The sequence below is a fragment of the Athene noctua genome, chromosome Z, assembly GCF_965140245.1.
Source record: "Athene noctua chromosome Z, bAthNoc1.hap1.1, whole genome shotgun sequence".
NCBI classification, from domain to species: Eukaryota; Metazoa; Chordata; class Aves; order Strigiformes; family Strigidae; genus Athene; species Athene noctua.
In genome coordinates, this window is record NC_134077.1 from 67,261,058 (window position 1) to 67,288,978 (window position 27,921).

Consider the following 27,921-nt stretch of genomic DNA (forward strand, 5'->3'; position numbering starts at 1 on the left):
ATGGTCCATACAACCCCCTGGACGGGAGCCGAGCTCGGTGAGTTTCAGGTTAAATATTTGTGTAAGCCAGGTGAAACTGAGTATTTGTGGAGAGTTTCTTTAACGAGGGGGGATCGAATTCTGTTGAGTGATGATGAGGCAGGAGGTTTCTGGGGTCCCGGAGTGTTTTTAAGTGATGGACCAGCGGGTAACCAGTTGATAGTATCTCAAGTGGCTTACTGGGCTGGGGGTGTGGACCCTAAGGAGAGGGGGGAACCTGTTACCATTAAAATAAAAGGGATGTCAGAGCTGGTGGAGGCAGTACAAAAGGCCGCTTGCATTCAGGAGATATATGAGAGGGGTTGGTGTGGAATCCCGCTTGCAGCACCGGTGGATCCCAGCCACCTTAGAGCTCTTATTAGAGGGCTCCCGGATGCCTTAAAGGTACATGTCCTGTCCCTCAGAGAAAGGGTGCAAAGAGCTATTGAATGCAACCAGCGAAAGGCCCCCAACCCTCATGTACACGTCTTAATGTGGGCAGAAGTGTTGCATGATCTGGTTGCTTATGGGAGAGAGATGGGCTGGACTGACCCGAGTGGGGGTGAAGATGGAAGCCGGAGGGTTTGGCAAATCAGTCAGAAATTTCCCCCCAGGCAGCCTTCTTGTAGAGACTTTAAACCACCCCAGGATAAATCAGGTTGATTTTACAATTCAAGAAGGAATCATCTTTGGCGGAAGGCGTTGGCACTGGGGGTACCCCAAGCAGTATTACATGGAAATCTACTGGTAACATCTCGAAGTTGGTGCAATTGCTGGAAGGCAGAACTGGAGAACAAAGGAAAAATATTAGGGTTTGATGTTTTGGTAGGTAAACAGTGGTGTTTACCAGACGGCAGTGTGGAGTTTTGGAGATAGGCGTACAGAAATTGCATCTGTGTCTCACAATATCCATTCCCAACTGCTGCCAAACAGGGTATTTTTGAAGTGATTAATGATATGAAAAATATTATAAATTGTGCACATTTCCCTTACAGTTCTTCTGTGTGGCTAGTCAGCAAACCAAACAAAAGTTGGCAGTTAACAGGCGATGATGGGCGGCTGAATGCCCATCCGGGCCTTCTGTCAGCTGCAGTGCCTGGCTGGGCTGGGCGCAGCCAGGTCTGGGATGGACTCTTTGTGTTGCCTTTGTCAGAAGCAGAGGTGACTTTGCTCCCACGTGGGACGGCAGTTAATTTACATTTATATGTCTCTCGCCGACAATTGCTTGGTATACACTGGCTCAAAAGCTCACTAAAACCATGCCCCAAGAGGGGTTAAGATCTCTGGAAACACCACCACCACCACCCCCCTCCAGTGAGAAACTGCGAGGAAGCTCTGTGTGAAGTTATTTCATTATTGCGAATCACAGCAGACAGGGAAGGAAACACCCAAATCAATTTAATCAGGTAACAGGAGCCACTTTACTGACGGGGTGGACCAGGAGTGGGCACAAGGCGTCAAGTGGGTGTTTCATACACCATATTACCCTAACGCTAATGGCATGGATGAGCGGATTAGTGCCTTGATCAAGAGACATGCCAATGTTTCATGACCTAACTAGGATATAAGGTTGTCATAAGAGGTTTTTATTAATAATAACCACTGGAGGCATTATGTGAACCCCAAAATATGAGCATTTTGTCCTATGGGATTATCAGGTGATGATGCTACTACATTTGACAATCATAAGGGTCAGTTCCCCCTGAAAATATATGCAGGCCAACCTGCCATGGTGAAGTTGCCCTCAGTTGGCATTGTGCCTATGACCCTGGTAAAATCTAGGGGTTTACATGCCTGAGGAGGCCTTAGATAAAAGTGGAAAACCTCACTGAATCAGTGCCTAATGGACAGTCCGTAACGTCTAACTTGATGCCCGGGTTCTGATTTGAGGCCTAGTTCTGTTTTTTTTTTGTTAGGATCTTGAAGGAACAAATTACTTGGGCATCCTGCTTGGCTATGGGGATCCATATGGACAATCAAGACTCGGATGACAATGTGGTGGAGAATGAATCTTGTAAAATTGGCAGCATTCAGAAGAATGTGATTGAACTTGGCGCTATTGTGTTAATGTCACTTCAGGTCAAAAAAAAAAAAAGAAGAAAGTAGCAAGACACTTGAGGCAATTGTTGCCATATTAAGCATCAATTGATTAATTGAATATGTTTGAAACTTCCTTGTTAGAATGGTTAATCAGCTTCCTTCAATGTTGATTGTAATACGTTGTATGTTTGGAGGGTTGGTTTCTTTTAAGATTTGATTGTATAATCTAGGGATGACAACCCACAACGAGTGTGGAGACTTACCAGGACCGCACTCCCTTTTAACCTTGGAGGCAAGAGGTGACTGCACGACCACTTCAAGGAAACCACACGAATCATGACTGTAGTCACGGGGTGAATTGTGGCAGGTGCATCCGCCCAGTGAAAGCAGAGCTTCTTGGCTGCTGCCTTTGTTCTCAGGGTCTTGTGGCAATTGGGGTTTTTGGCCAATGAGAGCCGCTATTGACTACAGGTCAGATTCGTCCTGGGTATAAATGGAGTCCCCTGGGAGCCATTTGGAGCTCGTCCCCTGGAGCAGCAGCTGTGGTCGAGGACTCTCCCCTTGGGTCGGGATGCTGCCCAAGGAAACTCCTCGAGGGGCCTTGGGTAAGGATGCTGCCCTGAGCAGGTCCTCTAGGTTGAGAGCCCTCACTTATCAGGTGAGTGATAAAGTGTTTTGGGTTGTTGTTAAACCCTAGGTAGCAGGGCTTTGTAAAGCATTTGGGGTTGTCATTAAACTCCAAAGAACGGGGCTTTGTCTGCATTTTGGGTTGCCATGGAACCCTACAGAATTCTTTGTTATGCGTTCTGGGTGGCCGTTAAACCCTAGAAGACTGTTCTGTTCTCCTCTGACAGACATTTGAACCTATAACTTACAGAGAGCTAGTTACCTGTGTTAATAATAATTTTTTATTATTTTTGGTGGTCGGTTGTTTATTTGAGAGCATCTGTAACACTGGGGTGCTCACCAAGCTGTTTTCCATCATTTACCAGCAGTCCTGGCTGACTGGGGAGGTCCCGACAGATTGGGAATTGGCCAATCTGATGCCCATATATAAGAAGGGTCAGAAGGATGATCCAGGAAATTACAGGCCTGTCAGCTTGACTTCGGTGCCCGGGAAGCCGATGGAGCAGCTCATCCTGAGTACCATCACACAACACATGAGGGACAACCAGATGCTCAGGCCCAGTCAGCATGGGTTTGTGAAAGGCAGGTCCTGCTTGACAAACCTGATCTCCTTCTACGACAGGGCGACCTGCTTATTGGGTGAGGGAAAAGCAGTGGATGTTGTCTACCTTGACTTCAGTAAGGCCTTTGACACCGTTTCCCACAGCATTCTCCTGGCAAAACTGGCTGCTCGAGGCTTGGATGGGCACACGCTTTGCTGAGTAAAAAACTGTCTGGACGGCCAGGCCCAAAGAGTTGTGGTGAACGGAGTTAAATCCAGTTGGTGGCCAGTCACGAGTGGTGTCCCCCAGGGCTCGGTGTTGGGGCCACTCCTGTTTATCATCTTTATTGATGATCTAGACGAGGGGATCGAGTGCACCCTCAGTCAGTTTGCAGATGACCCCAAGTTGGGTGGGAGTGTTGATCTGCTCGAGGGTAGGGAGGCTCTGCAGAGAGACCTGGACAGGCTGGAGCCATGGGCTGAGCCCAACTGTGTGAGGGTCAATAAGGGCAAATGCCGGGGGCTGCCCTTGGGCCACAACAACCCCCAGCAGCGCTACAGGCTTGGGGAGGAGTGGCTGGAGAGCTGCCAGTCAGAGAGGGACCTGGGGGTGTTGATTGACAGCCGGCCGAACAGGAGGCAGCAGTGTGCCCAGGGGGCCAAGAAGGCCAATGGCATCCTGGCTTGTGTCAGCAATAGCGTGGCCAGCAGGGACAGGGAAGGGATCTGACCCCTGTACTCGGCACTGGTGAGGCCGCCCCTCGATTCCTGTGTTCAGTTTTGGGCCCCTCACTACAAAAAGGACATTGAATGACTCGAGCGTGTCCAGAGAAGGGCAACGAAGCTGGTGCAGGGTCTGGAGCACAGGTCGTACGAGGAGCGGCTGAAGGAACTGGGGGTGTTTAGTCTGGAGAAGAGGAGGCTGAGGGGAGACCTCATCGTCCTCTACAGCTCCCTGAAAGGAGGTTGCAGAGAGCTGGGGATGAGCCTCTTCAGCCTAGTAGAAAGTGACAGGACAAGAGGAAATGGCCTCAAATTGCACCAGGGAAGGTTTAGACTGGGTATTAGGAAGTATTTCTTTACAGTATGGGTTGATAGGGGTTGGAATGGGCTGCTCAGGGCTGTGGTGGAGTCCCCAACCCTGGAGGTGTTCAAGAGTTAGGCTGACATAGCACTGAGGGATCTGGTGTTGTTAAGAACAGTCAGTGTTAGTTTGGTGGTTGGACTAGATGATCTTCAAGTTTTTTTTCCAGCCTAGATAATTCTGTGATTCTGTGGTGGCCTCGGTGAGGAGAGGCTGGGGAATTCCCCATGACAGATACAGCCAGCTCCATTCAGGACCTCTGGACCCACCACAGGACACAGTTGGGCCCCTCAGTCAAGCTGCTGGTAAATCTGGGAAAATCTTCTTAATAAAGAGTAAAACAAAGCTGTGCAGCAGCTTTAAGAGGGATGAGTGAAACTTATGAGAGAAACAGCTCTGCAGCCACCAAGGCAAGAGAAGGACAGGGGTGTGGTACTCCAAGTGTCAGAGTGGATTCCCCTGTAGCCCGTGGAGATAGACCATGGTGAAGCAGGTTGTTCTCACACAGACCATGGAGGACTCCATGCCACAGATGTGCCGTGAAGGAAGCTGCACCACATTGAGAGTCCACACAGCAGTAAGTTTTCTGTCAGGAACTGAGGTCCACTGAGGATGCACACTTGTATCAGTCTGTTCCTGAAAAGCTGTAACTTGTGGAAAGGACCCATGCTGGAGCAGTTCTTGAAGAACTGTAGCCCATGGGAGGGACCCCTCACTATAGCAGGTGAGCGTTAGGAAGAAGCAGCAGAGACAGTCATTGTGAACTGACTGCAAGCCCCATTCCCCATACCCCTGCTTCTTGGCGTGGGAAGGAGATAGAAAAGTCAGGAGTGAAGTTAAGCCTGGGAAAAGGTGGGCCTGGGGGGAAATGTTTTTAATTCTGTCTTTGCTTCTCACCATCCTACTCCATTTTTAGTTTGCAGTAAATTCGATTAATCTTCCCCAAATTGAGTTTTGCTTGTGGCAGTAATTGACAACTGATCCTCCTGTCAACCCATGAACTTTCCACCTTACTTTCTTCCTTGTCCTGTTGAGGATGGGGAGAGAATGGCTGTCTGGGGTTGTGTTGGGTCTGTGTGTCTGGTGGGGGTTTTTGGTAGCGAGGGGGGGGCTACAGCAGTGGTCCTCTGTGAGAAGCTTCTCAAAGCTCCCCTTGCTCCAAGTTGGACCTGCCTCTGGCCAGGGCCAAACTAATTAGTGACATATTTAAAAAGGGGAATCTAGAAAGAAGAGTTGGAGTTGTGAGGAGGAGTTGTGATGGAGACACCTATGCAAACACTGAGGTCAATGGAAGAATGAAGGAAGAGGAGGGAGGGAGGTGCACCAGAGCACAAACTGCCCTGCAGCCCATTGTGAGAGGGCAGGCTGTCCCCCCGCAGCCCATGGAGGTCAACAGTGGAGCAGATGCCCACCTGCAGCCCCTGGAGGACCCCACACTGGAGCAGGTGGCTGTACCCAAAGAAGGTTGGGACTCTGTGGGAAGCCTCTGCTATAGTAGTTTGGTCCTGGGAGGACTGCAAGAAGTGGGAGGGATCCCTGCTAGAGCAGCTCAGGAAGAGCTGCAGTCTGTGGGAAAGACTCCTGTCAGAGAAAGTTTGCAGAGGACTGTCTCCCCTGAGAGGGAGCAGGGGAAGAGTGTGAGGAATCCTCTCCTGAGGAGGAAGGAGCAGTGGGACTGACCGCAAACCCCATCCCCTCTCCCTCTGCACCACTGGAGGGGAGGAGATAGAGAAACTGGGAGGAAAGCTAAGCCTGAGAAGAAAGGACGGGTGAGGAGAAGGTGTTTTTAAGATGTGTCCTACTCTGTTAAGTGGTGGTGCTGTTAGTGTTTGAACTAAATTGACTTTTTTTTCTTCCGCTAAGGAGTCTGTATTTTGCCCGTGACCATAATGAGACATCCTTTCCTGTCTCTGTCTCGATTCCTGAGCCTTCTCCTTTATTTACTCCTTCCCATTCCTGAGGGGAAAAGGGTGAGTGAGTGGCTGCCCAGCCGTACTCAGTTTCCCTCTGGGCTCAAACCACAACAGGGGTTCTGGCAGACAGCCAAAGTTAAATCCACCACAGCAATGTATCAGAGAAATGGTGACCATCCACTAGTTTTTGCAGCCTGAGACCAAAAAGAAAAAAAGGCTACCAGTGTGTAACAGGTATTATTTCCCATAGCAGAGAGGATGGTTTGGCAGGGTTTGGCAGCAGGCTATACATCATAAAACACCATGCCATACTATCAGAAAATTATTGTTACATAATTAGGTAATTTATGCCTTCAAGTGGCATATCACATATTCTTTACTGGATCTGAACATCCAGAAGTCTATGGCTCCAGTATTACTAATTCTCAAATGATGGTCTAAAAAGTATTCTGTACCCTTTCTCAGGAGACTGAATTATAGTTATCCTTTCTAATCTAAGGAAATTGTGATGATTTCTAAACATATAGGCCATTATTGTTCAACTATGTTACACAGTATGACAATAAATCATGTCAGACTATTGATTATTCTGTTTATCAATGTTTTAGAAATCTTTCAAATAAGGAATAATCTGAAAATTTAGTCTAGTCAATAACAACTAGATACAGTGCATTCTTTACCAGTTATATGGCTAGAAAAGTACTTAGTAAGACCTGACCTATGTGGTATTCAAATATTGTAGAAAGTCCTGTGTGTGTATGTGAAAGAAGAAAAGAAAGAAAACTACAAGTCTTCATTACCACTTCATTAAATAACTGAATGCATAGAATTAAAAAACAGATTGACAAAGACAAGAAAAAGTGGCATTTATACACAAAATTATGTCTGCATACAAATGTATATGGCAAGTACATAGAAAAATTGACAGTTTCCAGAAAAAGAAACTATCTGAATAAGTGTTTTTTTAACAAAAGGAAAAGAACAAAGTGAAACACTTCTTCAATACAAGTTATTTTATCAAAAGGAGTTGACAATTTCTTTAAAAGCATTCTATTCTGACAAATTTGAATTAAAAAAGAAAGCCCTCTATGTGAAAATTTAGACATTCATTCTCTAAATAATAGGATGTACTCCTTTTATTCTCAAATGCAATACCTCCTTACATGCCACTTCTTCCACAAACCGCACTTTACTTTTCAGATCCATGTAGAGTTTTAATCATCTCTGTGCTTATAAAGCATCCTAGTCATGGCAAACTTTAAGGTTGTAGTACTCCAAATTCCACTTGGACTTACATTTCATCCTTTATGTACCTTGGCCGCTATTTTGATTCCTTCATAGTTTGCTTACCTCTGCTGTTTTAGTATATTTTGCCAAAAATTCCCACTTTTAAAATTTGATCATACTTCAGCTGAATTTTTTTTTTTTTTCAGTAATTTATTTTCAAACTAAGTAACTATTTAAATTAAAACAAATTCGTCTTGGGAGGAGTATTGGTTTTGGGGGGTTAGGGCATTGTTCTTCTTCTGTTACCTATGCCATTCCATCAGTTATACATCCTTAATTTTTCCTTGGTGGGAAATGGCCTGGTCACATACTTCTGTATCCTTTATGTAGTCTTCCTAGTCTGGATTCAGAAGAATTCTGAATTGATAAGCATAACCTAACAGTGGCACAAATAATCCTATGAAGTTTAAAGCAGTGCCTGACAAGTGATCTCTTTTGATCAAATGGGCTATCATAATCTAAAGCACCAAAATATGTCCCCCCCAAAAAATCAGTATCACTCTATTTTCCACTATTTGAATCCAAGAAATGGAGAGTAAGGTGAGAAGTTTCTGGAGATTAACTAGTTGATTAATCTGGAGATTAACTTCTTCAGTAGAAATGTGGTTATGATTCTGGTGGTCTGAGGACAGGATCTGTGTTCTGGTGGGGTCAATGAATGAGGAGTGCAATCCTCTGAATCGTGTTCTTCACTATGCAGTTGTTAAATGTGGATACAATCCGAAACTCCATGTCACAAAAGCACAGTGAAGCACATCTGTCCATGAAGATTAAAGGTCTATTCTTCAATTTGACTTTCAGGATTTATTTTATATACAGAGTACCGTACAGGCTGCTTTAGTTGTACTGAAGGCTAATGCACACCAGAATTACCAGGGATATGTGGTAGTCATGAGGTTATATCTATATTTGGTGAAAAGTAGCCATCTGAAACAATAAACAGGCTCTCTGTTCTTGTGACCACATAACAGCATGAAACCCCAAATCTATCAAATTAGTTATCTGCTAATGAATTTCATCTGTCCAAAATACCTTGAATAAATTTAATGGAGGCTGGTAGCTCGTATATCCTACATATCCATTCATCCTCTCTCTCTCTTCTGTTTTTGTACCACTGCTGTACCAGACGTAACATCCTGTTGTAGCAGGTTGTGTTTACAGGACAAGCACAAGTGGAGCATTCAAAAAGATATCAAACCCAGCTTCAGGAGAGTGAAGCTTGACTACATGCTTCCCTTGTTTAATTCTCTGCCATGCCATTCAGGAGAATTTTCATTTTTTAATTTCTTTAAAGTTGTTGTCTATTGTCATTCTCCCCAACAAACTTGCCAGTTTTTCTGTTATCTGGTTTTAGGATGTGGTGTCATAGTTTTGTTATTTTCTGTCTTCTAATTTTTAGTCCTTTTTTTTGTTATCCTGCCTTCAGAGCCAGTCCTTGAATTTAAATTGCAATGATCATTTTAAGTTCCTCTCTGTAGGTTCTTATTCTCATGAATTTAACAAATTTAAATTTTGCAAAGTAGCATTTCCTCACTGTGCAAAACCTAAATTTAATAAGCAGCACAGGTAAAACAAAAAGGGTAGAGAAATCACATGTTTTGGTTACAGATATTAGTAGGATTACCTGCATCTCTGATACAGATTTGATGATCATCTCAGTTAGATACCTGGAATTTGACCACCAGTTCAAACTGGAACTCTTCTTTAGCTGCTTCCCTGAATCAAGACAATTCCTTTAATAATCTTGAGCTCTGTTTTCTTTAAAAGTAGTTGTTGATCATAATAAAATAATCTGTTGGCTATGTTTAAAAGCATTTAAATAAAGAAAAGCAGAAAGATGAACTAGAGAATGTAGAAGTGTCTATGGCACTTCACTATAACATTGTAAACTCTTTGTGTTCATACATATTTATAAATAACTACTCATTTGTGTATATATTTGATGAAGAAGGCCCTTTACATAACATATGATGTTGCCTACGGCACAGAAATCTTGAAATGTGAGTCTGCTATCTGTTTTGAATTCTAACATGGAAAAAAAAAAATTACCTTACCTTTAAGTGGAAAGCAATTTATTAATTGTTTTTATCATGTTAGATTTCATATGTACTTGCAAGATAACCCAGAACAAGAGTGCCAAAAAGCTGTTTCCTGGAAGGTAGAACAAAAAGAAGGAATTTCTAGGAAATTATTAGAAACATGAGGACACCAGATCACAAAAACAAACACCATAGTAGGTCATCAGTTTTATTTATTAGATTTTTATCAATCAAATTTACATAAAGAATATTATTAGGAGTACAGATTAAAATGATTGGTGTTAGATTCTGCATGAAGATGTGTTTGATTATGAATTGAAAATAACACATCAGTGGCAAGGTTTCAGATTAAGTAAATACCATCCTTATCTTATTCATATATGCACTAAAACATTTGTGTGGGTTTCAAAGAGCTACAGGAAATACAGTCCCTGAGTAATCACATAACTTGACTGCCAGTTTTATGTTACAGTAAGATAGGAAGAAATGACCTCATTCCTTTTTTTCTACACATCCAAAATTACTGTATTAAACCAAATTATTTATAATAAAGTTTAAGGGATCGGTGAGTAAGGAGTGACTTCTTTTAAATATCACTGTTTTTCTCTTAACTTCACTATCTGGGTGATATTAAAAAATTAGTGTTCACCTACAGCAATATTCCTCTAACAGCTGTATTTGTTATAAAGACAGATTGTTATCAGCTAGTACAAAACTGAATAACAGAAGATAAAACCAGAAAGGATTATCCTCTCAGTCTTATCTACATGTGTTAAGTCAGGATCTCTGAATTCCAGGCAGTGGAGGTAAAAAGCAATGGAGTCTGCACTTGTAGAAACCCTGACAAACAGAAGTTTGGAGAGGGAGCATCTGCATTATGTGCAAACTCACCAGTAAAGGTGCTATTGGCTATACAGACAATTGGAAATGCTTTTCTGAACAAACCAGAGGGGCAAGGAGCTGTGTTACTGGCAGGGATAGAAGAACAGAGTGGAAATGAAACTGCTGTTAATGTTCTGCCCAACTGGGCCATCACCTTATTTCTTACTGTCACTTCCCATGGACTTTTCCTTCTAGTAGGAAAAGAAGTTAAATATAAGGTAGCAAATATCATAGACTTCTCTGCATCTTTTCTCCATGTTCATTAGATAGGAAAGTATCTTGTCTCCTTAAGCTGTAACAGTCATGGACACACATTAGCAGCCACTATACCAAAACTATGTACAAAAACACAGCTGGGGAAGGAAGTAGAATTTGTGGAAACTAATGATATTGGCAACAGAACTTGAGAAATGGTAATCCTTTTTCTACTTTGAAGGTCACTTAATCAGTGATGATAAACACTGTAGTGTATTGGTTTGTGTAATATTGTATATTGTCATGTTTGAATTCAGCTGGTAGCCAATCACCGCACAGCCAGTCACACACACCCCCCCACACACACCCCCACACACCCTCCATCCCCAGTGAAACAGGGGAGGGACAAAAAGAGAGAAATCATAGGTTGAATTAAAAAGTTTAGTGACAGTAACAATAAAGATAGGAAGTCCAAACAGGTAATACACAATGTGACTGCTCACCATCTGGCAACCAATACACACCCCACCCCTCAGGAGTGATCTTGCCAGAATGTAAGATCCTGCTGCCCTGACTGGAAACAGAAATGGGAGAGAAGCCACCTCCTTTATACATCGAGCATAATGTCATGTGATATGGAATATTCCAATGGCCAATCCAGGCCTGGCCTCCCAGCTGTGTTGCCTCTCAGCCCAAGAAAAGTTAACTCTATCCTGGCTGAAACCAGGACACATATCTATCTTGATTAAATTAATTAATAGTAAGGAATAAAAGCTCACTAGTGTCGAAAATCAGAGAAAGTATCCTATTTAGGGGTCTTGCTTATTCCTTTTGCTTGCATTTGATACGCCTTAGACTTGAAGGATAAATTAATGTGAAAAAAAAAGTGTGTGTGGTGTTTTTTTTCTCAGTACAACATGATATGCTTCTGCTGAGAATAGCAATGTAAAACTTGAGGTCAAAGTCAGATTTGTGTTGTTAAAGGGACTTGTTGTTTGTGGGTTCACAAACACATCAGTCTTCTGGAATAAAATATGCCCTGAGGTGCGGTAAGTAGTCGATTGTAGCACCTCTGTACCAGAGAAAGGTAAGCCAAAAAAAGATCTGTAGCAAGATCTATGCTACAGACATATCCTAAGTTATATATATATTTTTTAAAAAAGGAAAAAAGACTAAAGAAAGAAGGAGTCTATTGCAAATGTGATGGACTAGCTGTAGGGAACTATCTGAAAACAATCTGGGAAGCCTTTTTTCATGATCATGTTCTGATCTGGAGTCTTTCAAAAGCCTGCAGCCAGGACTTTCTTAAACCATGGGAAGCAATGTAAAGCAATGAGAAATAATTTGCTGTTTATAAAAAAGAATTTTTTTTCCCCTGGAAGTTTTTAATAAAGGTCTGTTTCTATTAATATATATATAAAAAAGTGCTTCATTTTTATCTACTATCTTATTTTCTGTCTTTCAAATATGTAAAAAGGGTATATGGTTTGTGTTGTTAGTCATTGCTGATGACTATGAGCCTTGAAAAGCTGCAAATTAGGACATGGAAAGATAGTAAAAGCAGTTGCAAAGGGAAGAAAAATTTTGAAAATACAGACATATTTTATTTATGGGTGGAAAACATGAGAGTTTTAAAATGAAAACTGGCATTTAGGCATCGGTATTTTTATTAAAAAAGAGAAAACTTAAAAGGTTAGAATATTTTCTAAGAAAGCTATAAATTGTTAAAAAAATTGCAAGTCCAAGCTATCTTTATGTTTTATTGGCATTGTTATTTCAGTTTAATTTTCAAGTGTTTTCAATAATGTAATGGAAAAGTTCTTATTCTTCTATACTAAAAGTAAATAGAATTCTGATATGACTTAATTCTCCCAAAGGAAAAGAACACAGAATCATAGATTTTTATCTTTAGTTTGTTCTGTTTTCCTTTTTGATTTTTATAACGCTGGTGATAAAAAATTTTAGGGGATTACTCCCCTTTAATTGGAAATTTAATTACTTCTCTGGTTGTGATTTTTTTTTCTTTAATCTTAGCAGGAATGCTATATGGTGCTTTGGCTGTGTGGCAGTGCACCCACCCGATGAGGGCAGAGCTTCTCGGCCGCTGCAGTGCAGCAGCTCGGGGCTGCCTTTGCTCTCAGGGCCTGGCGGCAGTTGGGGCCTTTGGCCAATGGCAGCCGCTGCTGCCTACAGGTCAGATTGGGCCTGGGGATCACTGGAGTCCCCTGGGGGAGCCATTGGGAGCTCGACCCCTGGAGCAGCAGCTGAGGTCGAGGACTCTCCCCTTGGGTCGGCACGCTGCCCGAGGAAACTCCTCGAGGGGCCTTGGGTCGGGACGCTGCCCTGAGCGGGTCCTCGAGGTTGAGAGCCCTCACTGGTCAGGTGAGTGATAAAGCGTTCTGGGTTGCCGTTAAACCCCAGGGAGTGGTGCCTTGCTCTGCGTTTTGGGTTGCTGTTAAACCCCATAGAGTTCTTATGCATTCTGGGTTGCCGTTAAACCCTAGAAAGCTGTTCTGTTCTCCTCTCACAGACATTTGAACCTGTAATTTACGGAGAGCTAGTTAACTGTGTTAATAATAATTTTATTTTATTTTTGGTGGTTGGTTGTTTATTTGAGAGCATCTGTAACAGGCTGCACTCAGAAGCATAGATGAAAAGAAATTTCAAATAGTCTTTGGTTGTGATGGAAGAGGACAGGACGATGATCAAAGTATACATAAGTGGTTTTCTTCACCCTCTTGAGATATAGAATATTGTATCATTTTATCTGTTAATGCTGCATGTAATTGATCCTTTCTATGAAAAAGAAAGAGTTAGTTTGGTGTCTCTGCATCCATTTATCCTCATATATGGAAGAATAAAATACAGGCAGAGAGTAAAGGAATAGAAACAGATATGGTCTGGCTAAAGTAGTTTTATATGCAGTGAGGATATACATGAATTGCCACAAAATGCTGATCAGGACTTCTCAACTTTCTGGAAACAGTTTTCCTTACTTTCTGGGAAAGGTTGATCAGGACAAATTGTGCCTGAGAACTTCAGGACATTTCGTAAATTAAAACTGGAAAACACCTCCAGAAAATTCAATTACTCTGGACTAGGAGAAAGCAAGGATCTACAAACAAATGTGTTAGCATTGACCAGACTAAAATCATTACACAGTTAATTTATTTACATTTATTTATGCTTTATTCTTTTATGTATGTATATCATGGACTGATTATTAAAGAATGCAAAGTGAATGCTCATAAACTAACCAAGTATACTAACAAGACAGATCATGCCACAGAAGCCCATTACAAGAGAATAAGAAAAAAAAATGGCAACATGAGACAACTGGTACCAATCAGGTTTTAGTGCTTATCATGGTAAAGAAGTTTAAATATGTTCTCTGGGCTAATGTCTCCCATCTTGTTAACAGTGCCCAGATGCAGAAATAAAAAGAAAAGAGCCAATTATATGGTTTTTTGTTTTGTGTTTTTTTTTTTTTAAAAAAAAAAAAAAAAAAGATCCTGTTTCCCTAAATTGTCTTCAGAAATGAAACCATCGGGTTATTTTTACTTAGATAAGGATTTATCTCAAAAATATTTAGTGGGTTTTTTTATTTCTTGAATGTTACTTTACTAAACAAATCTGTTTATTACAGTAGATCTTTGTTAAACATGGTGTATCTGGTTTGGGTATTTGGGGTTGTTTATTTTGTTTATAATTTCATGTTTGTTTCAATTTATAAACTGTGTGCAGTTTTTAGATACTCTCTGGTAATCTCTGGCAGATCTTTGCACAAATATAAATCTGCTGTGTGTAGTGAATTCAGTAACTCCATCATCCAATCTATGGAACACCTAATGTGGATCTATCAATAAAAGATAATCTTATATCGGAATGGTTATAAGCAAAATAAACATGCTTAAAAGTACTGCATTAGGGTATAGTATTGAATCTCTCTATTTAAAAAAAGAAAAAAACAAACAAAAAACCACCAAAAAAACCCACAAAAAAAAAAAAAAAAAAAAAAAAAAAAAAACCACAACAAAAACCCATGAAGTGTTTAAGGGTCTTTCTGTGTCAGAATCTCTTAATCACAGAATCATTAAGGTTGTAAAAGACCCTTGGGATCATCGAGTCCAACCATCAGCCCGACTCTACAAAGTTCTCCCCTACACCATATCCCCCAACATCTCATCTAAACGACCCTTAAACACATCCAGGGATGGTGACTCCACCACCTCCCTGGGCAGCCTATTCCACTGCCTGACCACTCTTTCTGTGAAAAACTTTTTCCTAATGTCCAGTCTAAACCTCCCCTGTTGCAGTTTAAAGCCATTCCCTCTTGTTCTGTCACTAGTCACCTGTGAGAAGAGACCAGCACCAACCTCTCTACAATGTCCTTTCAGGGAGTTGTAGAGAGTGATGAGGTCTCCCCTCAGCCTTCTCCTCCTCAAACTGAACAGTCCCGGCTCCTTCAATCGCTCCTCACAGGATCTGTTCTCCAGGCCCTTCACCAGCTTCGTTGCCCTCCTCTGCACTCGCTCCAGCACCTCGAGATCTCTCTCGTATTGAGGTGCCCAAACCTGGACACAACACTCCAGGTGTGGCCTCACCAGTGCAGAGTACAGGGGGACTGTCACCTCCCTACTTCTGCTGGTCACACTATTTCTGATACCAGCCAGGATGCCGTTGGCTTTCTTGGCCACCCGGGCACACTGCTGGCTCATGTGCAGCTGCTTGTCAATGAACACTACTTCAGTTTTTCTCGCATTTTCCAAGTCATGACACTTAAGCCTTTTTTGAACGAGTATTTCCCTAACTTTGAAGTCCACAGTTACTGTGGAAGAAGGTCTTTTGTTTGCTATTACCTCTGATCTTCAAGGTCTTTTCCAACTTAGATGATTCTGAGATTCTGTAATATACATATTCAGAAAGCTTCACAGTTGTTTTTCTACAGTTTCTTCCTTGGAAGATTATTTTTCCTTTTATTTAATGAGAGGAGAAGGTTGAAGTAGCAGCTGAAAGAGACTTTGGAAGAGGACTAAGGAAAGGTTTCTGAGTGGAAAACTGCTCACAACCAAATTCTGATAGCTCATCCACATCACATGTGCAATATCTTTAAATCCTGAAACAATTGTTTACTTTTTATATTTAGAAAGGGAGAACAATAAACTGAGTATGTTGTGTGCTATATATCAAGATCTCATCACTTTTGATCACTTTCTTAGGATTTGAGACACCAAAAATAGAGCACCTTGATACATACAGATTCAGCCCTTAACACTGCTGGTCATCATGTGAGTTCTTTTGGGGCAAAAAGGGCAGGTGGCCAAGCTGTCCTGTGGATAGGTATCTTTCATCTTCTGTAGCAGATAGCACTATTCCTGGAAACAAGATACTAAACTAAACAGAACTTGGTTCTGTCCAAGCAAAAACAATGCATACATGTTGTAATTTTATATTATGATAATAGGCCCAGGTTCATTTGAAAGTTTTGTGCAGTTGGCAACAGTGAGTCATTTATAGTGTCCTTTTATACAGTATATGTTTGACCAAAACTAGATGAAAAACAATATCTATACATGTAAAAGATATCAGTTCAAAATCTGAGTACTAAGGCTATTATCTGTTATTGTTTTTCAACACTGCGTGAAAAGGAATTTTGAACTTGTAATAGTACAGAATATTATCAGAAAATACAATGTCATTAGTACAATATTTTTTTAAGGACTTCCAAAATCACAATTACTGTATCTAGCAAGGTATCCTTTTTCAAGTAAGAAGGCATTTGATTGATGAAGTTAATATTCAAGTATACAGCTATTGAAAAGGCAGGATGTTGACATGTGAAAACAATAGCCAAGGAGGTTCTGTTCTTTGTCAGTCAGTAGTTTTATTGGCTTGAATTTTCCATGGCTGCTTCCTCCAATCAATCATCAGTGATTTACTACAGCAGAAAAAGGCACAAACCAAAATACACCTATCTGCTTTGTAAAGATGACAAGGACATTCAAAAATGCCCTGATGATTGAGGACATCCCTTACTATAGGACCATGAGGTCACCTTTGTTACAACTAAAATTGTGATGTCATCAAGATAATCTGTATCATTACACTAACAAAACACAATTCTAGTGGAAATATATGCAAAAACCATGACTATTCATTCCTGTGTTATAACCCAGTCATGCTGAAGTTTGCAAGGGACACAAGTAGGGATGATCATTTTGAATGCAAAATTTTCCTGATACTGTATCTCCCTTCGTTGTTGTATTCCCTCTAAATCACCTTACAGTGATAAATCTGGCTGTTTAGGTGTCTCTTTGGCAGGCTGTCCTTTGATTAGGCAATTTATCTTTAACATGCCCAAAAAAGATGTTCTTTATGAACAATAGTTGGCAGTTAGGTACTTGTACTGTGAATGCTATATTGTACTGGCTAGGTAATAGACACAGAGAGTGAGATCAGCCAACACTTAATGCTCCTTAATAAATGGCCATACTCTCTACCAGCAATATATAGCCATCAGTATAAAGGGCAAAGGAGGCTGTGGGATCAGGAAAGTATGGACACATTTTATTTCATATTAAATAGGATTTATCAAGATCTTCTTCAGTAAAAAATGGCTTGTCCTGTGGAGATCTAAAGCGTAGAAAAAACAAGATGGATACTGATTATTTTATAAACTGTGTGAGACAATTGGTCTGTGGTTATGCACAAATGTATGCATCTATAATGGAGTGGCCCACATTTACATCAGAGCTATATGAAGCATTAGTTACAAAATGTAAAACATTCTTAGAATCAATTCTCTTTTCATTTTTTAAACTTCAGAAATGGCAATGTATCATATAAAACTTCATGGAGTAGTGGTGAAGACTTATTTTTCCTGGATTTCAGCCAAAATTTCAATACAGCTTTTGGTGGTGAATGTTTGATTTTTAGCTTACTTTGTTGACTTTTATTCTAAGGTAGAAGTTATAATGTTTTCCTGCAAAATGCTCCATTGTGTGTGCCTACACTATGTGCTGAAGAGGGTCAGCACAGAACAATCTTGGCCAAAATAAGTAAATAAATAAATACATACATAAATAAATACATTCTAAAAGTGGCTACAGCTACTTGTCTGTGAAATTTTGCTGAAGTAAAAATGTCATTTTACCAAACACAATAATGTCAAAAGTGGATTTTATAAAATTTTAGGTGAAAAATATTGTTGTCATTAAATGGTGTAGAAACACAAAACTGAGAGGAATAAAATTTTCCAAAGTGGAGAACAGGGATTAATTTTATAAATGAATCATGCTTTTATTTATGCATTAATTCAATATAAATACATAATTAGTTACTGAAAGAAGATACAGTTTGGTGCAGTGTTACGAGATGTGCAGCCAGATGTGTTGTGGACTCAGGGAGGAGTCTCAAGGTTTTAAAGCACTACTCAACATCCTAGGACAACTCTGCCCGATGTATATATTTAAAGCAGTCTTTCAAATAATATGATATTATAATATGTTCCCTTAATCTTCACAGCTCCAGTCAGAATGAGACTGCATGCACACACAAGGATGTTACTACTAAACCAGGGATTGTTAATATTATCACAAATTAACTTTATCTCCTGTGAATTGGTTGCTATCACCATGTGTACATCAACTGCTACCAGATCCTATCATCCATACCCTGTTTCTACTCACATTTCACAGTCACTTATGTACCCCACTATGTATAGTGAAAAGGAATATGAGTTGAAATTACTAAGACACATAGCATCTGGGTATTATTCATGGAATCATAGAATGTTTTGGATTGGAAGGGACTTTTAAAGATGACCTAGTCCAACCCTCCTGTCATGGACAGAGACACCTTTCCCAGACCAGGTTTCCCAACGACCCAGCCAATCTGACCTTGAATACTTTAGGGATGGAGCCTCCACAGTTTATCTGGACAACATCTTCCAGTGTCTAAAAACCTTTATTGTAAAAAGATATTCTAATATCTAATCTAAATCTACTCTTAGTTTAAAACCATTGCCCCTTGTTATGTCATTACAGGCCCTGGTAAAAAGTCTTTCTCTGTCTTTCTTATAAGCCCCCTTTATTATACTGAAAGGCTTACAACAAGGTCTCCACAAAGCCTTCTCATCTTCAGACTGAACAACCTCAACTCTCTCTGACTTTCTTCATTGAAGTGTTCCACCCTTGGCCTTGTTGAATTTTATGGGATATGCAGGAGCCCACTCCTCAAGACTGTCAAGGTCCCTCTGGATGGCATCCCTTCCCTCATATGTATCAACAGCATTGCTCAGCTTGATGTTGTCTGCAAAGCTGCTGAGGGTGAACCCAATCCCACTGTCTATGTAATTTATAAAGATATTCTATGATACTGGACCCCTGAGGGACACCACTTTTGACTGACCTCCATTTGGACATTGAGCCATTGACTGCATCTCTTTGGATGCAGTCATCCAGACAATTCCTTGTCCATTGAATGGTCTGTCCATCAAACACATCTCTCACCAATTTAGAGACAGGGATGATATGTGGGACCATGACAAAGGACTTGCAGAAGTCGAGATAGATGACATCAGTTGCTCTTTTCTAATCCACCAATGCAATCACTCCATTGTAGAAGGCCACCAGATTAGCCAGGCACAATTTTCCCTTTGTGAAGACGTGTTGGCTGTCTCCAATCACCTCCTGTCAGCCATATGCCTTGACATGTCTTCCAGGGAGATCTTTTCCATGATTTTACTGGGCAGAGAGGAGAGGCTGACTAGTCAGTAGTCTCTGGGGTCTTCCTTTTTACCCTTTTTAAAAATGGGAGTGATGTTTCCTTTTTCCAGTCACTGGGGACTTTGTCAGACTGCCTTTACTTTTCAAATATTATGGACGGTTGGAAATGACATTAGCCACTTCCTTCAGAATCCTGGGATGCATCTTGTCGGGTCCTGTGGACTTGTGTGTGTTCAGGTTCCTCAGATGGTCTCAAACATTAATTTCTCCTACAAAAAGGGACATCATTTATGGCAATAAACTGGTTTTCATATGGAAACATACAGTAATTTTTGTCAAACAACTGCTGGAGGTTTCCAACTTATGTGAAAGCACAATGATGATATATAATGCTTTGGTTTTGACCCTGTCTTTCCATTTTTCTCTAGGACAAACAGGCTTTTTTAGGAAGCTTGCAGATATTTAGCAATAAATTGTGGGACAGTTTTCAGGCTTTAAGCTGGTTTATCAGCAGACCAAAGAGAAGACCTTGAATATGCAAGGTGACTATGACAAACAGACTTTGTTTTATTCCCTCATGCATTATTTGCAAGTTTTAACAAGGTGGTGGTTTGGTTTTTGGTTTTTTTTTTCATAACTATGCACAGTGTTCACTATTATTACACCATATATTCTGAAGATAGAGACTATATTCTGAATGACATTTGGAAGATGATAATTGCCATTAAGGCGACCAATATCTCCCTCATAATATGAGAATAAAAAGTTGAATTTACTAAGAACTGCATGTCATATATGAGCTTTCTTACTCAGAGAACTGGACTTGCATTTTTTAATCAATAAATTGTTGAATGTAATAACAACTCAAATACATGTTGTATTGCACTTACATTTTGACTTGTAATTTAATGCATGCTGCTATATAAACATTAGTGTTTATTTAGTACAGTATCAGTCAGTATCTCATTTAATACTATCATATCTCATTATTCTATTATATTATGAATATGAACACATGATTAAATATGTTCTGTAATTCTGGCACAGCATACTTTTTAATATTAATGGAATTATTATTTAGTGTACAACAATTAATTTGGAAAGGATGGTGAGGTGCTTATTGCCTAACAGGTAAATGGCAGCAGCAAGCAACTGAGCACCTGTATTTGAATCTCTTTGGTATCCACCTCCCACTTTCCTAATGTGTTTCTAGCACTGCTGCATCAAAGTGCGAGAGACTGAAATGTCAAATGACTGTCTCAAAGCTTGCTTGTGTCTGTGCAAACCTTAAGGATAATCTGCAGCTTTTGGATTAGTCTCAGGAATGTCACCAAAGCAGGAGTGTATGGAAGGATGAACCCTCCACTCCCTTGCAGTTGCATTATCAAACTCCTTAGACAAGTCTCAAAGGGGGAGACATGGGCTGAGCAAAACCAAATGTTTATCAGTGGCTCCATCAGGTAATGACTCTATTGTGTAGGCCAGACACCATGTATGCATTGCTAATGAACTGATAAGAGGTGAGCATTTCTGCCCCAGAAGGTGGATGACTGCTCAAGAAGCATGAAGTCACCAAAAACCTGTGGGACCAGGTGGGCAGATATGTGTCCTGGTTCAGCTAGGATAGGGTTAAAAGAGAGAGGGGGAAGGGTTCTCCAGCCGGGTTATTCATACCATGCTGACGTCAGGTCCGGGTGCAGGAGCGTGGGAACTTTTTCCTTTGTGGCTTTGGTGACGGGGAGCTCACAGCGAGCTGTCTGTAACCATTGCGGTATTTCTTTGTATATCTTTTTCTTTGTATATCTTTTGTCTTGTTTACTGTTATTGCTGTTTATTGTTGTTATCATTGCTACTGTTGTTGTTTAGATTGCTTATTATACTGTTGTGAAATTTCTTCTTATTTTTAACCCGGGGTTTGTGCCCTACTTGTGTCCGGGGGGGGGGGGGGGGGGGGGGGGGGGGCAACGGCAATGTGGTCAACTGTCCAACTGTCCCGGCAGGGCTTAAACCACCATAATATGCTAATCAGCTGATACGATGAACTTAAAAGGCAACAGAAAAATTTTCTGTGTGTGCACCCACCATCGAAGCCGGATTTGTGTGCACCCACCACTGAAGAACTGAAGATCAATGGGATGCTGCTGGATCCATACTGGTGACTATTCTTGTGACTCTATTCTGGATGCTTGCTTCATTTCTGTGTTTTCCTTCCATTCTGTCTTATCGCTACCCCTCTTCATTTTTATAATAAAAACTGTTTTGAGTGTGTGGCATTTGACCTTATCTGTGTCTTAATCTCATTCTTGGGATCATATCACAACCTTCCTCAACATTGGATTGGGTCACAAAGAAAAACTGTTAAACAAAGCTGACAGGAGATGATAAAAAAAAAAAAAAAAAAAAAAAAAAAAGAGGATTATATTATATTCCAGAGAGAATGACCTTCTTGGAAGAATTTGTTACTTTTTAGCATCTTTCTCTGTTAATAAGTATGTTTCAGCCTGTTGAGACCTTGCAATGGTATTGCAAATTGACATACTTTTAGAGACAAAAAATACTCCTTTATGCATAGCCAGTCAGCAGTCTGTGTATGAATGTATTTCTCCAGTCTTCACCAAGATAAGCTCTATGTTTCTAATGTTCATTCTCTATTATTTCAAAGTCAGGAGGTAAAAAACAAACAAAAAAAAAGAACGAACGTATCTTTTAAAATACTAAAAATATCCAGCTTATTCAAAAAGATAAAGTCAGACACCTAGCAGCAAATAGCATTATAACTACATAGTCCTCAATTTTCTCAGTATTTTTCCCCACTGAATACTCAAACTTTCTCCCCTGAAATTCAGACTACATTGTGACTTTTGTTGTTAGGTCCCAGAGTAATCATGTATGTCACTCCCACTTTGGCCTTTGATACAGGTATCTTCCAACAGACTCATGCCATCGTTGATCAATTTAGGGGGACTCGTGGGTGAAGACAGAAGTTTCAGAGGATCAGGACCTAACCTGTAGCAGTTACTCCTACAGGTACTGGAAATTCCCACAGGCTTAGCATTTTTCAGACTAAATGTAAAATAAGTTTTGTTTTAGCTTTCCGCTGATAAGGTATTTTCATTAGAAGATATGCATAGATCCTTTCTCTTAACAGTAGATGTTATGCTCAACAGCACACCCTTCCTCCTTCCCCCTCAAAAAACCCACCAAAATCTCCACCCCAATTAATCAAGCTATATGTGTTACAGAGTAAGAATGGGAAAGGAGAGGAAGAACAAGGATGTCTGCTGTTTCTTCTATTTTTAAATACTCCAGAGGCACTTTGATTCTATGGTGATGAGGCTATATATGTATCTAGATAGTTAATTCCTTAGTCCTCTAAGGGAGTCACTGAAAAATAAATGTTGATATATAATTGACTCATAGACATATTGCCTCTGGCAATATGCTATAGAAATGGCATCATGAGATCTAGGGAAACAGATCACAGATTTTTAGTAACTGACACTTCACATTTTGTAAGTTTATCCCTATATATTTCAAATGTTAATTGGGATTACAAATCTTTCTACATTTGAGTGAGGTTGGGCCTCATCTCCTTGACAGTAACCTAGTATTATATTTTAAACTTACACAATTAAAATGACTAATATCAGCATGAGTTGGAATAATAAAATTGCATGTTAATTGTAAATTCATTAAAACCGACACTTGCTCTGACACGTGACTGCATGAACACTGTGGTGGTAAAGTGCTAGCAGTGCTTTTTTGACACTGCATATATAATTAGAAAAAAATTGTTATATCCTGTCAGGGTTTTCTGTCAAACTGTAGGGTATGTTTTCCATCTCTTTTGTTAATATTACATTTCTGAGGGTGTTTTGTTGGTCCAAACAATAACAGGTACTGTTCTGAAATTAAGGGGAAAGAAATTGGTTAGTGTAGTTATTGTTGTATGTATAGCACAGAAAATAAAATGGGAAATACTGTAATTTAAAGACACAGATTTTGTATAAATTCAGAGGACTGATTAGTGACAATATCTAGATAGTTAACATTTTTATGTTTGACTCCTTGAGGGGTATGTTACCTATCAAGCCATCTTTCTGACAAGACAGCATTCTCTTCGGATATGAAATACAATGCATTATAAGAAATTTAAAAAAAGAAAAAAAAAAAAAAAAAAAGAAGGGGGGAAGAAGAACCACAGAATAATACAAACCAACAGTCAGTAGAAGGCATAACTGCTCAAATACATCTGGGTTGTAATGCATGTCAGGGAGACTTGTACAATTTTAGAATCTTAAGAGACCATATGTAGGGGCAGGCAGTGGGAGGAATGAAAAATTTGTGGGTTTAAAAAATAACAACAGAAAACCTGTGGCAAAGTTCTAAAAAAAGATTATGTTAATTTGTGATTCATTGCCAAATGCAACTAGAGATTCATAGCACCAATTAAATCAAGTACTCTAATTAAAATGTGTTTTTGTTTTAGTCCATGGAAGTTGTGGGAAGTCAGTGACAATGTGTTTCTCTAAACTACCTAATAATTTTAAAAATTCAAGAATGAGGAAGAGCATTGAAAAAAGAAGAAGGAAGCTTTTGCAGTAAAATCACAAAAACAGAGATAAAGTGATTAGGGTTGTCTGTCATAGATGCAGTTTCAGCCTTGGATGACTCACTGAAATTGTATTTATTTGGTTGATCTCAATGTTTTTAAGATCAAGGATCCATTATCCCTCTATCAAGTTTATACCCAAGAATTCTGCAAACAGGCTGGTGGAAAGACCAGATCTCTCTGGTTGCCCAAGCTTTAGCTCAAATTCCATGTACTGTGGGTAGTGTTCCATGGAAGCTCCAGAGTCAAAGGAGACATGCCTAGACAAACACCTCAAAGGGGAGAAACCAGGAGCCCAAGATGCGTAACATCTGTATGTAGAAATTAATCTACTGTTGCTGATATGGCATGATCTCTTTTACATGGCTTTTATGTCAAGAGAAGGAAATAAATATTATCAGATTTTCAGATTGCCTTGTTGTAAGATTACAGCAAGCCCCAGGAGGATGGGAGGACCAAATCGTGGGGATGGGGACTTTAAAGGGACAGACCACATACTCCTCTTGGGCCAGTTGCTTATAACCTGTTGCTTGCTAATGGATGCCAGAGACTTTGACAGAGCCAGGAGCATGGAACGTCATCATCTGAGGACCGGGACCCAGCCAACGGAACATCGCGGGACCCCTGGTGGTGGTGGTGGTAATCAGCTGCATCTCTACTGCTTCCTTGCTTGGGGATTCTGACTTTCTCCTCTCTTTTTCCCTCTGTCCTCACTCTTACCAGTTGTTGTAGAAAATAAAGTTCTTAAGGTTGTACAGCATCTGACCTTGTTCGTGCCTTAATCTCGCTCTTGAGATCGTTTAAGAACCCTCCTCAATATCGGATCGGGACATTTTAAATAGGCGTCACGGACAGGATCTCTTGAGACGAGAGTGCTGTACTACCTTACTGTGTCGGATGCAAACCTCTCAGGATGAAATAAACCTCTTTGAATTGCTTTAAGGTGTGACCTCCTGAGAGTGAATATGGGGAGAGTAGACAGTGATAGTGCATTTTTTCTTTGGTAAAGTGTGGCCTCCTGTGAGTGAACAGGGGAAACTTGTGTACCAAGATGTGGCCCTCTCAGGACAATAACCCCCTTTGCATTGCTTTTGTATGAGATTCAAATCTGGTCTCCTGAGAGTGAAAAGTGGGAGATTTGACATTAAGGCGTGACCCTCTCAGGACAATATCCTCTTTGCATTAAGAAAAGGAAAAAGAAGGCAGATGATGCTTGTGATGATGTGCCCTTAGGGGCTGAAGGAATAAATAAGCTATATGATCTTTTAGAGGAGAACCAATCTCGTCCCTCATCTCAGGGGTGAAATTGGGTGAAAAACCACTGGTTTCAAACACAGAGTGTGGTGGATCGGATAAGGATATTGCAGAAGGAAGCTAAGGTCAAGAAGGGAAAAGGAAAAGCTATAATTTTTGCAGTGCTAGGAACGAGTCTGGCAGCTGTGATGGAAGAGGGAAAGGAAAAGTTTAGTCAAGCTGACGCTTTAATAGACTCACTGCAGACAGTCATACAGACCCTGCAGAACCAATTGAGTGACACCAAAGAATTGTTAGAGGAAGAAAGTCATCAAAATAGAATATTGAAAGACAAGTTGAGAGAATACCTTTTGGCGGAGACAGATACACATGCCTAGGCAGAAGTGAAGCCTTTGGAGAAGGGGATAGGTCAAATCTATCCCCAAGGAGATTTGCAGAAGGCAAAAGAAACTGTAGAAAGTCACCCCCATATGTATCCGCTGTTTAAAGCAGAGTATGTGTACAAGGACGATAGTGATAACCGTCCTCAGGTTATCACCAAAGAAGTCCCATTTACAGCAACCGAATTGGCAAAGTTGAAAAAGGATTTTGCAAGGACTGCAAAAGAATCAGAGAGAGAGTATGTGTGGAGATTGTCTCTGTCAGGAGGGGATGGAATTTTGTTGTCAGAGAAAGAAGCAGAAGGATATTGGGGTCTGGGTGTGTTTCTAACCACTGGCAACTGCCGAGCCCCATAGTCTTTGACTCAGAGAGTTGCATACTGGGCTGGAGGGCTGAACCCCTTAGAGAGGGTAGATCCCCTTGCCATAAGAGGTACAGTGGATCAATTAGTGGAAAATGTGCAGAAGGCAGCCTGTCTGCAGATGATGCATGATCGGGATCTCAAGCCCAACCAAGGCTCCCCGATGATGATGCCTGTGAACCCAGAGAGGGTCACTCCCCTGATACGAGGACTCCCTGACTCCCTGAAAACCATTGGCATTCAATTGCAAGGGAACATTCAAAACACCCCCAATGCAGAAAGAATGATGTCCGCTCTGGAGGGGATAGTGAGCCCTGACCATCAACAGCCAGGAAAGAAAGTCTGGACATGGGGACAGGTAGCCCAGGAATTGATTAATTTTGGGAGAAAATATGGCCCCGTTGGGGGATCGTCCCCAAAGAACTGAGACCAGGGTTGTGCGGGCTGCAAGCGAGTTAGTGGGCGACAATCATCCATGAGGAAGGGACAAGGCTTGGGATCACCTCGAGGTCAGAATTCTGGGAGAGAGACCCCCAACTCGACAAGGATTGTGGCAACTAGGGCTTCAGAAAGGCATTCCCCGGGACCTGATGGACGGACTCCCGACCCAAAAATTAGAGCGACTTGTGCAGAACTGGCAGATGTTGCTGCACAAGGTCTCCAGGTCCTTGAGGAGGATGGCGAGGCCAGTCACCTCCTGCCCGGCCTGGAGGACAGCTTGCAGGTGGCACACCTCCACTCCCCAGCAAACCATCTCATTTCTCAGGACAACCTGTCTTGGTTGAACTCCCCACAGTGGGAAAATGACACTGGTGTTGGACACAACCCTTAATAAATACACTTGGAAGGCAAAAGATGCCTGTGGGAAAACACATAAGATTCACACTAGATGGATTGTTCCCTCTTTCTAATCCGAGAAGCAAGTTTGGTTTTGTTTCACTTTCAGGAGGAAGCAGGCGACACAGATGCACCAACAGAAGAAGTGAAGCAGACACGGATCTTAGTGTAATTTGATTAGGATGTGTATGTTAATTTTTGTTATCCTATGGTTTTACCTATGAGAGCAAAGGGATGCCAATTCCCGTATCTCCCCCTGATCCATATTTCCCCTTTGAGGATAATGAATTTGTTCTGTTAGCAAGAGCTGTAAGCCAAACCTTTAATCTAAGTCACTGTTGGGTCTGTGGAGGACCTCTAAGATTATCAAGCTGGCCACGGGTCTCCACACCCCTCACCCCAGCACAAATTGTAAGCAGTTATAGTGAACTGGTAATACCACCTGGGATGATAGTGGAACATGGCCAATTCAATTTTATGTTCCTGTTCAAACGTGGAATGGCTGGAGTGGTGATTTATGGTCTTGGTTACCCAGAGCACCATGGGTAAAGAACCTTTTATTTTATCTCTTATGTTAATTTACTGCTGCCCTGTTTCAGCTAGGATGGGGTTAAGTTTCCCCAGCAGAGAGGGAGGGGGAAGTGATCTCCAGCCGGGTTATTCATACCATGCTGACATCAGGTCTGGCGCAGGAACCTTTTCCTTGGTAGTCTCAGTGGCAGGGAGCTGTTCCGTGACCATTTGCGGTATTTCTCTGTATATCATTTGTCTTGTTCACTGTTATTGCTGTTTATTGTTGTTATCATTGCTACTGTTGTTGTTCAGATTGTTTATCACACCGTTGTATTAAATTTCTTCTTATTTTAACCCGGGGTTTGTGCCTCACTGTCAGCCTGACCAGCTGAGGGTGGAGGAGGGACAACAGCAACGTGGTCTCCGGTCCCGGCAGGGCCTAAACCAACACAACTGCCTTGATGTTTTTGCCCTGTATCATTCCTTGCTTTGTTCAGTTAATCAAATATGTTCTATCCAACACGGAATTTACATCTACTGGCTCACCTGATGGTGTAAAACAGATGCGTGTTGTTCGCCAATCAAAGTCTGCTGCTGTATCAATCATTTAA

General features: G+C 41.0%; 1 pseudogene; it reads left to right on the forward strand.

The window, feature by feature from the left end:
* Positions 1-27,921, forward strand: LOC141973797 (uncharacterized; annotated as a pseudogene).